This window comes from Lolium perenne, chromosome 6, assembly GCF_019359855.2.
Source record: "Lolium perenne isolate Kyuss_39 chromosome 6, Kyuss_2.0, whole genome shotgun sequence".
NCBI lineage: Eukaryota > Viridiplantae > Streptophyta > Magnoliopsida > Poales > Poaceae > Lolium > Lolium perenne.
In genome coordinates this window covers 111,335,917-111,349,121 of record NC_067249.2, presented here as the reverse complement: position 1 = coordinate 111,349,121, position 13,205 = coordinate 111,335,917, and positions in this window count along the sequence as shown.

The following is a 13,205-nucleotide window of genomic DNA, read 5'->3' as shown; positions in this document are numbered from 1 at the left end:
GCTTGTTCGAATATGTGGTCATGACTTTTGGTTTGAAGAATGCCGGTGCAACGTACCAACGAGCCATGAATTATATTTTTCATGATCTGATCGGCAAGTTGGTGGAAATCTACATTGATGACGTGGTGGTCAAGTCTGTCTCCATGGAAGGACACTTGGATGATTTGCGGCGCATCCTAGACCGAACTCGGAAGTTCGGACTCAGAATGAATCCAAAGAAGTGTGCCTTTGGTGTGACGGCCGGTCAGTTCCTAGGTTTTCTTGTTCATGAACGAGGAATTGAGATCGGCCTGAAAAGTCAAGAGGCAGTACGTACCATGCAGCCGCCTACCACGAAGAAGGAGCTCCAACGTCTCATCGGCAAGATCAACTTCGTCCGACGATTCATCTCTAACCTGTCGGGACGAATTGAGCCGTTCATGGCGTTGGTGAAGATTAAATCTGATGACGAGTTTCACTGGGGCAGAACAGCAGCAGGCGTTTGACGAGATTAAGCGGTATCTAACAACGCCGCCTGTGCTAGTTCCACCCCAGCAAGACAGGCCGTTCTATATCTACTTGTCAGTAGCTGACACGTCCATTGCTTCAGTGGTGGTGCAACTCTACGAGGGCGTTGAAAGGGTTGTATTCTACCTCAGCAGAAGGATGTTAGATGCAGAGACAAGATATCCTGAGGTCGAGAAGTTATGCCTCTGCCTGTTCTTCACCTGCACCAAGCTCCATCACATCCTTTTGACGGCAGAAATAATCGTCATATGCAAGTCAGACGTCGTCAAGCACATGCTGCCGGCTCCTGTTTTGAAAGGCCGACTTGGTAAGTGGATGTTTGCGTTATCAGAGTTTGATCTCCGGTATCAGCCTGCAAAAGCAGTCAAGGGACAAGCGTTGGCCGATCTCATAGCTGAACGGATTAATACTAATATAGCAGCACTATCTATACGTGCATGGGCTATGTTCTTCGATGGATCGGCTTGTGACGATGGTTGTGGCATCGGCATTCTGCTCGTGTCGCCTCGGGGGGCAACATACTCCTTCTCCATCAGACTATCCACCCCTTGCACAAACAATGTCGCTGAGTATGAGGCAGTACGCAAGGGACTGGAGTTGCTGCTGGAAGCCGGGGCAGAAGCGGTGGAGCTTTTTGGAGACTCGAAGTTGGTGATTTCCCAGCTCACGGACGAATACAAGTGCGAGAGTGAGTCGCTCTTCCCATATTGGATGGAATGTCGTGAGCTGATGACGCATTTTCGGTACATCAATTTCAATTGGGTCCCAAGATCTCAGAATACCGACGCCAATGATCTCGCGCAAATGGCGTCAGGATACAAGGACATACCAGACGGGTCAGAAGTTCAGGTGCAGTTCCTGGAACAGGATGATTGGAGAGCCGATATCTTCAATTACTTGAAGGATTCGGCTCGGGGGGCACCTAAACGGATAAGATACAAGGCCATGAAATATGTCCTTATAGGAGATGACATGTTCTATAGGACGTTGGAAGGGTTATTACTCAAATGCCTAGGACCAACTGAGTCAAATCGGCTCTTACATGAGGTGCACGAAGGCGCCTGTGGAACTCACCAATCGGCTCATAAGATGAAGTGGCTGATTAGGCGATCAGGGTTTTATTGGCCCACCATGCTTGAGGATTGCTTCAAGTACTACAAGGGATGCCAAGCGTGTCAGATGTTCGGGAAGATTCAGATGGTACCCGCATCAGCGATGAACCCTATCATCAAGCCTTGGCCATTTCGAGGTTGGGGCATGGATATGATCGGCAAAATCCATCCTGCGTCAAGCAAAGGACACGAGTGGATTCTGGCCATTACAGATTACTTCACCAAGTGGGTGGAGGCCGTTCCTATGAAGAAGGTAAAATCAGAAGATGTTATCAAATTTGTCAAAGAACACGTCATTCATAGGTTCGGGATTCCCCAAACAATCACGACCGATGGAGGTTCGGTCTTTATTTCTAAAGAATTCAGAAAATTCTGTGATGACATGGGGATTAAGCTGATCCGATCATCTCCATACTATGCTCAAGCCAACGGGCAAGCTGAAGCGTCTAATCAGAGTCTGATCAAGCTGATCAAGAGGAAAATTGACGAGAACCCTAGGGTTTGGCATGAAACACTGTCAGAAGCTTTGTGGGCCTACCGCATGTCATGCCATGGAGCCATAAAGACTTCGCCTTACCAGCTCGTCTATGGGCAGGAAGCCGTATTGCCTTGGGAAATTACGGCTGGATCAAGACGTGTCACGTTTCAGAATGATCTAACAGCTGAAGAATATACAGCTCTGATGAGTGATACTATTGAGGATGCAACGGAACTTAGACTTTGGTCGTTGGAGAAGATTAAAGAGAACAAAGCCAGGGTAGCTCGTGCATACAATAAGAAGGTGAGACCAAAGGAGTTCCAAGTTGGTGATCTAGTATGGGAAGCAGTGTTGCCATTAGGAACCAAGGATAAAGCGTATGGCAAATGGTCTCCTAATTGGCACGGTCCATACAAAGTCGTCCAGGTTTTGAAGGGTAATGCATACATGCTAGAGCAGCTGGACGGCGCTAAGTTCCCAGTAGCTGTCAACGGCCAATATCTCAAGAAATATTTCCCAAGCATGTGGGAGGACGAACGGTGAAATTTGGGGGCCGATTCATGAAATCGACCAGTAAAAAAAATTGACATCGACTTTAGAATAATGAAAAAGCCGATGCGTAGCCATCGACTCTAGAGGAACAAGCTCAATTAAGCAGGTTAACGGATCGATTTCATGCCAGAATTCATGGCATCTGAGGTAATTTTCCCGTGGATTTTGCTGAATCTGTGCGTCTGAGACCGGGAGATGGCGTGGACACGAATTGAATTTTTTGACCGTGTGAATAGGCAACTTTTATGGCCTTAAAGCATGTTTATGGCATAAGCCGATGCCCTGCCATCGGTTCTTTGTGCAGCAACTCTGTTTGACAATCGGCAAAATTAACGAGAAAGCAAAGTTAATGGGGAAATATTTTCTTCATTAATAAGGAGATTTCTTACAAGGAAAGAGCCGATTGCTCAAGGGAGGAAGAACAAAAGAAGGGCCTATTGGCCAATCTACTACTACTAGACCTATACTAGTAGACCCTACTCTACGGGCCGTCGCTGCCCTCGTCGTCGGAGCTCTCATCGGCGCTGCTGCTGGCGAGCTCCTCGTCGCTGCTCCCATAGCCCTCTATGGGAGCCTCCTCCTCCTCGTCGTCGTCGTCGTCGTCGTCATCCGATCCGGCGTGGAAGCGCTTCGCCGGCGGATAGTCCTCGAGGGAGTCGTCGTCGTCTTCTTCTTCCTCCTCTTCGGAGGAAGTGTAGCCGTCCCAGGAGAATGAGTCGTCCTCGCTCGTCGCTTCCAGCTCCCCATTGGCGAGGAACTGAAGGTCGTCGTCGCCGCTGGTCAGGGACTTGTCGTCCTCGGACCAGACGTAGGGCTCGTGGTCCTCCTTGTCCCACTCCGATGCGGCGAGGATGTCATGCGCCGCCAGCGAGCCCCACTCCGGCGTCGGCTCACGAGATGAGGAAGAATCGGAGAATACCGACGAGCTGGAGGAGGACGAAGAGGAGAAGGACTGGGAAGAAAGATCCAACGAGGCGGTGGAGGAAGAAGAGGAAGACATGGCTACGGGAGATGGGGAATTTTTGGGTGCCGATGGCCAGAACAGAGCAAGGGGATGAAGAGGCGAACTGTCCGGCGCGGTTAAATAAAAGGGTATATAGTGGAGATTTAATGCCACAGCAGTTTCCGAGGAAGTGGTGCCCAAAAGAAAAAAAAACAACGGTCAAATCACGCGGAGAAGTTGAGAAGGCGAGGCATCATGATGAAGGATACTGCGACGGTTTTGCCCTGCCACGACATGACCCGACGAAGAAAAAGCAGAGTGATTTTGGAATTATCAATTCCAAAACCAGGGGGGCATGTGTTATCACCAGAATTTGACCGGATCAGAGGTGGGCCGCGAACAAGATTGGGCTTGAAGAAATATACATGGAAGAAATACGTGAACCGGCCTTGTACACGAAGTTTGGGCTAGTTTGCCCTTGTATCTGTAAATATAGTAGGATACGTGTCGGTTAGATAGAATTTGGCTCGTGCACGGTTGGGATTATTCCCACGTTAGAAAGTCTATGGACTATAAATATGTATCTAGGGTTATCAAGAAAGACAACAATCACGTTCATCACAAACCAATCTTGGCGCATCGCCGACCCCTTGTTTCGAGGGTTTCTTCCGGGTAAGCATCATGCTGCCTAGATCGCATCTTGCGATCTAGGCAGCATACGTTTATTCGTTGTTCATGCGTTGCTCGTGCTGCAGCCTTTTTGATGGCGAGCAACGTAGTTATCATAGATGTGTTAGGGTTAGCATTGTTTTCATCGTATCACATGCTGTCGTTCATGCAACCCTTAGACGTCTAGCCGCCCTTACACCTTTCTTAGGTGTAAGGACGGCACCTTGCTTGATCGTTGTTTAGTAGATCCGATCCGTTATGATTGCTCCTTGATTCCTCAAGGATTAGTTTAATATCTGCATAGTTAGACCTTACAAACGGGTTGAATGATCCAGTAGCACGTAGGGTGTAGTTTGCTAACCCTAGATAAGATGTTCCGGGGATCAACTTAATGTTGGTTTTTAGGCCTTGTCTAGGGTCGGTTTATTGTCACCGTGCGTGGCTGCCAGGCTCAATCACGCGTAGGATGTTCCGATTATGTGGTGAGAACCCTAAATCGTCGTAGGTCGTTTTAGCTACATATTGATCAAGCAGGACCACCATGCGATCGTAAACCTCATACGAACCATGGGTGGATCGGCTCCTTAAGCCGATTCACAGGACAACCTGAGAGCCGATCGAGGCTCGTATTTAATGTTTACGTGTATGCCATGCAGGAAACTAAGCGAAGCAAATCCATCACCTTCCTGATCAGGTATAGATCAGGTGGCACGCCCTTGCACCACCATCGGGACGTGCGTACCAGGAGCTTTGCGGGCCGTCGCTCGGAGGGACCAGGGCCAGCCGCAGCTCTGAGTTGTTCCCGGCTCTTCGTGTTGCCAGCCGTAGCTCGCCGGTGGGTTTCTGACGCCAACAAACGGCAAATCAGTAAGAGACATCATAGAACGAACCATATCTAAGAGAGTTTGATTACGACGTTCGGACACACCGTTTCGTTGTGGTGTTCCTAGCGGTGTCAATTGTGAAAGTATTCCGCATTTCTTTAAATGCATGCCAAACTCATAACTCAGATATTCACCTCCACGATCAGATCATAGAAATTTAATCTTCTTGTTACGTTGATTTTCTACTTCACTTTGGAATTCCTTAAACTTCTCGAAAGTTTCGGATTTATGTTTCATGAAATAGATATACCCATATCTACTCAGATCATCTGTGAAGGTTAGAACATAACGATAACCACCACGCGATGCTACGCTCATTGGTCCGCACACATCGGTATGTATGATTTCCAATAAGTCAGTAGCTCGCTCCATCATACCAGAAAATGGAGTCTTAGTCATTTTACCCATTAGACATGCTTCGCATCTATCAAGTGACTCAAAGTCAAGTGATTCAAGTAATCCATCAGTATGGAGTTTCTTCATGCGTTTCACTCCAATATGACCAAGACGACAGTGCCACATATAAGTAGAATTATCATTCAATTTAATTCGCTTAGCATCAATGTTATTTATATGCGTATCACTACTATCGAGATCTAACAGAAATAAGCCATTCTTTTGTGGTGCTCGACCATAAAAGATATTATTCATAAAAATAGAACAACCATTATTCTCAGACTTGAATGAATAACCGTCTTGCATTAAACAAGATCCAGATATAATGTTCATGCTCAACGCAGGTACATAATAACAATTATTTAGGCTTAAAACTAATCCTGAAGGTAGATGTAGAGGAAGTGTGCCGACAGCGATCACATTGACCTTGGATCCGTTTCCAACGCGCATCGTCACTTCATCTTTCAGTAGTTGTCGTTTATTCTTTAGTTCCTGTTTCGAGTTACAAACATGAGCAACCGAACCAAAGATCAAATACCCAGTACTAGAACGAGAACCAATTGAGATAAACATCTATAACATGTATATCAGATATACCTTCTTTCTTCTTCTTGACAAGGCCGCTCTTGAGATCAGCGAGATACTTGGAGCAATTACGCTTCCAGTTGTCCCTTCTCCTTGCGAATAGCACTCAAGCATCCAGGCTTAGGGCCGTTCTTAGGTTTCACAGAGGCGTGGCAGCTTTCTTGCCACCCTTCTTGAATTTCCCTTAGACTTGCCCTGTTTCTTGAAACTGGTGGTCTTGTTGACCATCAACACTTGGTGCTCTTTCTTGATCTCAATCTCGTAGCTTTTAGCATGCCAAAGAGTTCAGGTAACTCCTTGTTCATGTTACGCATATTGTAGTACATCACAAAGTTCTTGTAACTTGGTGGCAGTGATTGAAGGACACGATTAATCCCCAGTCTGTTAGGAATCACTATTCCCAAGTCACTGAGTTTCTTCGCATGCCCGGTCATGGCGAGCATGTGCTCACTAACGGAGCTGCCTTCTTCCATCATGCAACTGAAGAATTGTTTCGATGCTTCATAGCATTCCACGGCCGCATGAGTCTCAAAAATAGCTTTCAGCTCTTTCATCAACTCATGAGGATCGTGGTGCTCAAAACGTTTTTGAAGATCGGATTCCAGACTGCACAGGATGGCACACTGAACTTGAGAGTACCTAATTTTCCGAGTCTCGTAAACAGCTTTTACTTCATCGGTTTCAGTTTCTGCAGGAGGGTCACCTAGCGGTGCATCAAGCACATATTGCAGATTTCCGCCAGAGAGGAAGATCCTCACATGACGGAACCAGTCGGTGAAGTTGCTACCGTTGCTCTTAAGTTTTTCTTTCTCTAGGAACTGGTTAAAATTGATTGGGGACGCCATCTCTACAACATATATTTGCAAAAGTTTAGACTAAGTTTATGACAAATTGAGTTCAAATTTTAATTCAACATAATTAAAAATCTAGGTGAACTCCCACTCAAAACAATATCCCTCGCATTGTCTTAGTGATCACACGAACCAAATCCACCGCACCTAAGTCCGATCATCACAAGACAAGGTGTGATTTCAATGGCGAACACTCAAAGTGTTCATCATATCAACCATATGATTCATGCTCTACCTTTCGGTATCACGTGTTCCGAGACCATGTCTGTACATGCTAGGCTCGTCAAGGCCACCTTAGTATCCGCATGTGCAAAAACTGTCTTGCACCCGTTGTATGTACTTGTTGATTCTATCACACCCGATCATCACGAGATGCTTCGAACCGACAAGACTTGGTAACGGTGCTACTAAGGATGAACACTTTATTATATTGAGATTTTAGTGAGGGATCATCTTATAATGCTACCGTCGCGATCTAAGCAAAATAAGATGCATAAAAAGGATTAACATCACATGCAGTTCATATGTGATATGATATGGCCCTTTTGTCTTTGCGCCTTTGATCTTCATCTCCAAAGCATGGACATGATCTCCATCATCTTCGGGCATGACCTCCATCATCGTCAGCGTAGCGTCAAGGTCAATGGCGCCGTCTTCATGATTGTCCTCCATGTAGCAACTATTACAACTACTTTGAAATACTACTCAACATGAATTTTAAAGACAACCATAAGGTTCCTGCCGGTTGCCACAATACAATAATGATCATCTCATACATATTCATCATCACATTATGGCCATATCACATCACCAAACCCTGCAAAAACAAGTTAGACGTCTCTAATTTGGTTTGCATATTTTACGTGGTTTAGGGTTTTCGAGAGAGATCTAATCTACCTACGAACATGAACCACAACGTTGATACTAATGTTTTCAATAGAAGAGTAAATTGAATCTTCACTATAGTAGGAGAGACAGACACCCGCAAAGCCTCTTATGCAATACAAGTTGCATGTCGAACGAGGAACAAGTCTCATGAACGCGGTCATGTAAAGTTAGTCCGAGCCGCTTCATCCCACTATGCCACAAAGATGCAAAGTACTCAAACTAAAGATAACAAGAGCATCAACGCCCACAAAACCATTGTGTTCTACTCGTGCAACCAACTATGCATAGACACGGCTCTGATACCACTGTAGAATAACGTTGCATAGAAAACAAAAATTTTCCTACCGCAAACACGCAATCCAAGCCAAGATGCAATCTAGAAGACGGTAGCAACGAGGGGTTTATCGAGTCTCACCCTTGAAGAGATTCCAAAGCCTACAAGAGGAGGCTCTTGTTGCTGCGGTAGACGTTCACTAGCCGCTTGCAAAAGCGCGTAGAAGATCTTGATCATGATCCCTCCGGCGCCACGAACGGGCAGCACCTCCGTACTCGGTCACACGTTCGGTTGTTGATGAAGACGACGTCCACCTCCCGTTCCAGCGGGCAGCGGAAGTAGTAGCTCCTCTTGAATCCGACAGCATGGCGGCGTGGTGTCGGTGGCGGTGGAGAACTCCGGTGGAGCTTCGCTAAAGCACGCGGGAGCTATGGAGGAGAGGGGGCGGCTAGGGTTTGGGAGGGGGTGGCCGGCCACTTGAGGGGTGCGGCCAGCTTGTGGTCTTGAGGTGGCCGGCCCCCTCCCCTTGTCCCTCATTATATAGGTGGAAGCCCCAAGGGTTGGACTACAAGTCTCCGAATAAGACCCGAACCCAAAACCTTCCATAAGATAGGGAAACCTACCCAAGCTAGGACTCCCACTTGAGGTGGGAGTTCCACCTTCCATGGAGGGGGTGGCCGGCCCCCCTTGGGGGAGTCCACTTGGGACTCCTCCCCCACTAGGGTTGGCCGGCCATGGAGGTGGAGTCCCTCCGGGACTCCACCTTCCTTGGTGGTTTCTTCCGGACTTTTCTAGAACCTTCTAGAACCTTCCATAGAACCTTCCGCATCATTTTAATTCACATAAAATGACATCCTATATATGAATCTTATTCTCCGGACCATTCCGGAACTCCTCGTGATGTCCGGGATCTCATCCAGGACTCCGAACAAATATTCGAACTCCATTCCATATTCAAGTTCTACTATTTCAACATCCAACTTTAAGTGTGTCACCCTACGGTTCGTGAACTATGCGGACATGGTTGAGTACTCACTCTGACCAATAACCAATAGCGGGATCTGGAGATCCATAATGGCTCCCACATATTCAAAGATGACTTTAGTGATCGAATGAACCATTCACATACGATACCAATTCCCTTTGTCACGCGATATTTTACTTGTCCGAGGTTTGATCTTCGGTATCACTCTATACCTTGTTCAACCTCGTCTCCTGACAAGTACTCTTTACTCGTACCGTGGTATGTGGTCTCTTATGAACTTATTCATATGCTTGCAAGACATTAGACGACATTCCACCGAGAGGGCCCAGAGTATATCTTTCCGTCATCGGGATGGACAAATCCCACTGTTGATCCATATACCTCAACTCATACTTTCCGGATACTTAATCCCACCTTTATAACCACCCATTTACGCAGTGGCGTTTGGTGTAATCAAAGTACCTTTCCGGTATAAGTGATTTACATGATCTCATGGTCATAAGGACTAGGTAACTATGTATCGAAAGCTAATAGCAAATAACTTAATGACGAGATCTTATGCTACGCTTAATTGGGTGTGTCCATTACATCATTCATACAATGACATAACCTTGTTATTAATAACATCCAATGTTCATGATTATGAAACTAATCATCTATTAATCAACAAGCTAGTTAAGAGGCATACTAGGGACTCTTTGTTTGTCTACATATCACACATGTTCTAATGTTTCGGTTAATACAATTATAGCATGACATATAAACATTTATCATAAACATAAAGATATAAATAATAACCACTTTATTATTGCCTCTAGGGCATATCTCCTTCAACTTTGTCAGCATTTTTAGGATCGACAAAACCTTTGGGTTGTACCATATACAACTCTTCCTCAATGTCTCCATTAAGGAACGCCATTTTGACATCCATCTGCCAAATCTCATAGTCGAAAAATGCAGCTATTGCTAACAAAATCCTCACAGATTTTAGCTTCGCTGCAGGTGAGAAAGTCTCATCGTAGTCAACTCCTTGAATTTGTCGGAAACCCTTTGCGACAAGTCGAGCTTTATAGACAGTAATATTACCATCAGCATCTGTTTTTCTCTTGAAGATCCATATATTCTCGACAGCCTTGCGGCTATCAGGTAAGTCTACCAAAGTCCATACTTTGTTATCATACATGGATCCCATTTCGGATTTCATGGCTTCTTGCCATTAGATGGAATCTGGGCTCATCATCGCTTCTTCATACGTCGCAGGGTCCTCATCATTGTTATCCACAATCATGACATTTAGACAAGGATCATACCAATCAGGAGTGGCACTTTCCCTTGTCGATCTGCGAGGTTCAGTAGTTTCCTCGTTCGAAGTTTCATGATCATTATCATTAGCTTCCTCTGTTTCCGGTGTAGGCGGTACAGGTACAACTTCCGGTACTGCGCTACTCTGATCAACGAGTATAGATTCATCAATCTCATCGAGTTCTACTTTTCTTCCAGTCACTTCTTTAGTGAGAAATTCTTTCTCAAGAAAGGTTCCGTTTTTAGCATCAAAGATTTTGCCTTCGGATCTGTGATAGAAAGTGTACCCTATAGTTTCCTTAGGGTATCCTATGAAGACGCATTTCTCCACTTTGGGTTGTAGCTTGTCCGGTTGTAACTTCTTTACATAGGCTTCGCAACCTTAAACTTTAAGGAACGACAGCTTAGGTTTTTATTAAACCATAATTCATACGGTGTCGTTTCTACGGATTTTGATGGTGCTCTATTTAAAGTGAATGCGGCTGTCTCTAATGCATAACTCCAAATTGATAAAGGTAAATCAGTAAGAGACATCATAGAATGAACCATATCTAAGAGAGTTCGATTACGACGTTCGGACACACCATTTCGTTGTGGTGTTCCCGGCGGTGTCAATTGTGAAAGTATTCCGCATTTCTTTAAATGCATGCCAAACTCATAACTCAGATATTCACCTCCACGATCAGATCGTAGAAATTTAATCTTCTTGTTACGTTGATTTTCTACTTCACTTTGGAATTCCTTAAACTTCTCGAAAGTTTCGGATTTATGTTTCATGAAATAGATATACCCATATCTACTCAGATCATCTGTGAAGGTTAGAACATAACGATAACCACCGCGCGATGCTACGCTCATTGGTTCGCACACATCGGTATGTATGATTTCCAATAAGTCAGTAGCTCGCTCCATCATACCAGAAAATGGAGTCTTAGTCATTTTTCCCATTAGACATGCTTCGCATCTATCAAGTGACTCAAAGTCAAGTGATTCAAGTAATCCATCGGTATGGAGTTTTTTCATGCGTTTCACTCCAATATGACCAAGACGACAGTGCCACATATAAGTAGAATTATCATTCAATTTAATTCGCTTAGCATCAATGTTATGTATATGTGTATCACTACTATCGAGATCTAACAGAAATAACCATTCTTTTCAGGTGCTCGACCATAAAAGATATTATTCATAAAAATAGAACAACCATTATTCTCAGACTTGAATGAATAACCGTCTTGCATTAAACAAGATCCAGATATAATGTTCATGCTCAACGCGGGTACAAAATAACAATTATTTAGGCTTAAAACTAATCCCGAAGGTAGATGTAGAGGAAGTGTGCCGACAGCGATCACATCGACTTTGGATCCGTTTCCAACGCGCATCGTCACTTCATCTTTCAGTAGTCTTTGTTTATTTTTAAGTTCCTATTTCGAGTTACAAATATGAGCAACCGAACCAGTATCAAATACCCAGGTACTAGAACGAGAACCAGTGAGATAAACATCTATAACATGTATATCAGATATACCTTCTTTCTTCTTCTTGACAAGGCCGCTCTTCAGATCAGCCAGATACTTGGAGCAATTACGCTTCCAGTGTCCCTTCTCCTTGCAATAATAGCACTCAGCATCAGGCTTAGGGCCGTTCTTAGGTTTCATAGGAGGCGTGGCAGCTTTCTTGCCAACCTTCTTGAATTTCCCCTTAGACTTGCCCTGTTTCTTGAAACTGGTGGTCTTGTTGACCATCAACACTTGGTGCTCTTTCTTGATCTCAATCTCAGTAGCTTTTAGCATGCCAAAGAGTTCAGGTAACTCCTTGTTCATGTTCTGCATATTGTAGTTCATCACAAAGTTCTTGTAACTTGGTGGCAGTGATTGAAGGACACGATTAATCTGTTAGGAATCACTATTCCCAAGTCACTGAGTTTCTTCGCATGCCCGGTCATGGCGAGCATGTGCTCACTAACGGAGCTGCCTTCTTCCATCATACAGCTGAAGAAATGTTTCGATGCTTCATAGCATTCCACGGCCGCATGAGTCTCAAATATAGCTTTCAGCTCATTCATCAACTCATGAGGATCGTGGTGCTCAAAACGTTTTTGAAGATCGGATTCCAGACTGCACAGGATGGCACACTGAACTTGAGAGTACCGAGTTTTCCGAGTCGCGTAAACAGCCTTTACTTCATCGGTTTCAGTTTCTGCAGGAGGGTCACCTAGCGGTGCATCAAGCACATATTGCAGATTTCCGCCAGAGAGGAAGATCCTCACATGACGGAACCAGTCGGTGAAGTTGCTACCGTTGCTCTTAAGTTTTTCTTTCTCTAGGAACTGGTTAAAATTGATTGGGGACGCCATCTCTACAACATATATTTGCAAAAGTTTAGACTAAGTTTATGACAAATTGAGTTCAAATTTTAATTCAACATAATTAAAAATCTAGGTGAACTCCCACTCAAAACAATATCCCTCGCATTGTCTTAGTGATCACACGAACCAAATCCATCGCACCTAAGTCCGATCATCACGAGACAAGGTGTGATTTCAATGGTGAACACTCAAAGTGTTCATCATATCAACCATATGATTCATGCTCTACCTTTCGGTATCACGTGTTCCGAGACCATGTCTGTACATGCTAGGCTCGTCAAGGCCACCTTAGTATCCGCATGTGCAAAAACTGTCTTGCACCCGTTGTATGCACTTGTTGATTCTATCACACCCGATCATCACGAGATGCTTCGAAACGACAAGTCTTGGCAATGGTGCTACTAAGGA